The following is a 2,459-nucleotide window of genomic DNA, read 5'->3' as shown; positions in this document are numbered from 1 at the left end:
TGAATAAACAAATGTTCCATTCTCAAGATAAAGAAACATTTCGGCTGTACTCTCTACTTCACTAGCGATGCATACAGTACAATAACCTTACAGATTTGACATTCTTTGTCTCCTTGACTAAGTATGGTGACTCCGGCTAGTCTTGCTATAATATTTTTTTTATAATTTTTTTATTAGAAATTAGTATCTTTAATTTTTTGTGAGGTTAGTGTCATTTAATTATAAAATATATAAAATTAAAAAAACATAAAATTATGTTAGTGAAAAAGAAAATTATTTATGCTCTAAATTTGTAACTGAATTGTATATATATAATTGTTCAATTTGTATACGTGTTGACCAACTATCAAAATCGTATGTTAGATATACGCAGTTCAACTAAAATTAAAATAGATTTGTCTTACCTGCTACATGCTTGATGCGACTACTTTGAGCTACACGGTATTTTTTAATCTAATATCTTAGCAAGAATTCTAATTTTTTATTTTTTATTATAAAATTTAGCTATTGATTAATTATATTTTACATAGACGTTTTATTTAGGTATTTGAGTTTTATAATAATTTGATTTTTCTAAGACCATATTTAATATGGATCCTTCTTTTCTATTCTAACCCTAATTTCAATTATTATTAAATTTATTTTATTTGGAATCTTTATTTAGATTTGCTTTCCAAACTGTATGAAAATTGAACCACTAATTTTCTATAATTTTTAATTTCGAATTTAACTATTTATTAATCATATTTGATATAGATTTTTGGGTTTAATTTAGACCGTTAGATACTCGTAGTGGTGTAGATTATTTTCTTTTTTTCAATTAACGTGATAATTTTATAACTTTAAGAGTAAATATGATGGATTTTTTTAACATTCAAATATTAAGATAATAGATAGCTAGATTTTAGAACGTCGTATTGAATTGAAATCGTCAAACTCCAATTGGAATCCTTTATAGTACCCAAGAGAGGGACAACACTTTTTTACAGCATTTCAACACCTGTGCGGCTGTGCCTCACCTTGCCATATTTCACCAGTACACACCCAACTGGAAATGCAGTCTGTCCAGTACAAACACTGCAACACACACAGTGAGCAAAGATAACACGAGAGCATCAGCTACCAGACGAAGCAAAGCTCCTTTGATCATGTCGTCTTTATGTGCGTCTCACGCGGCTAATGGCGAAAGCTTTTCGCGATCGCCCGGCATTGGGGGAATAAGATCTGTGGACGGATCATGGATATGAACAAGTCATGCCTCGCCACCAATCTCTCATGTGGTTTGCCGGATGCCGAATTGCCAATTGCCGGGGGGCGAATAACGAAAAGCTCATTCGCTCATGGGAGTGTGTGTATTTAGGCCATTGCCGGCAGCCTTTCGTAGCTGCTGGATGATGCACCCGTGGCCCCCGTTGATCTCGTAGGGGTCTCACAATAATGGCAGCCTTTTGGCCAAGATCTTTTCTCTTTGTTTTAGTCTAGAAAAGGTAGATGCAACAAAGTAAACTCAGACCGCCTCACTCAACATTTCCTGAGAGAGATTAAAGTGTTTCCCTGTCGCTAAGGCTCCAATCGCATACAAAAAACTTACTAAATCACACCTACAACTCCTAATTGACAAAATAGGTGCCAGATTACTCCAATGGAACAAAAAAACTCATGTCCAAAATCAGCCATTTGACGTTACTTAACTCAGCCCTCTCCTGCATTCGATCTATCACCTCACAGCATTCCCGATGGCTAAATGGGTTCTCGAAAAACTTGACAAAATCAGAAGATGTTTCTCTGGAAGGGCTCAGACAACATACAGGGGGTCACTGTTTAGTAAACTAGAAAATAGTATGTTGACACAGATGTAGTCTTCTCAATTGCCGTTGGTGATGGTAATAAGGCTAAATTTTGACAAGACAGATGGCTCTATAGCGCAGCGCCAAAATCAATTGCACTATCCTTGTACCACCTCATTAGAAGGAGAAACAACTCGGTAGCTATAGAACTGGCTAATGTCAGATGGATTAAAAAAGTATGTAGAAAAATAACAACATGTATCCGTATTTTTGAGTTAGTAGACTTGTGGTCATAACTTTAAAACTTTAATCTCTCTGTGGATATTCCTGACACCATCATTTGAAGGCGAACGACCGATGGCTCTTACTCAGCAAAGTTGGCCTATCTGGCATGTAGGACCGAGAAAGACGACGAGAGAAGGTGAATAGGTATATCAATAAATTTCTTTCAAAATAAATAGTCTTCTCCTATTTATTCACCCAACACACCTTAAGAATAAAGCACAACACAAAACACAGAAACATAGACAACCTGGAAGATTTGTCTAGAACAGAACAAAAACTCAAAGAATTAAAAACCAAACTTGAAGATCTAATCAAAGGTGGGTCTCATGGTTAGAATCGAACACTAGATTTCACAGCAAACCAATTTATAACTTATCTCCACACAAA

Source organism: Phragmites australis, chromosome 3 (genome assembly GCF_958298935.1).
Source record: "Phragmites australis chromosome 3, lpPhrAust1.1, whole genome shotgun sequence".
NCBI lineage: Eukaryota > Viridiplantae > Streptophyta > Magnoliopsida > Poales > Poaceae > Phragmites > Phragmites australis.
This window is presented reverse-complemented; position numbering follows the sequence as displayed.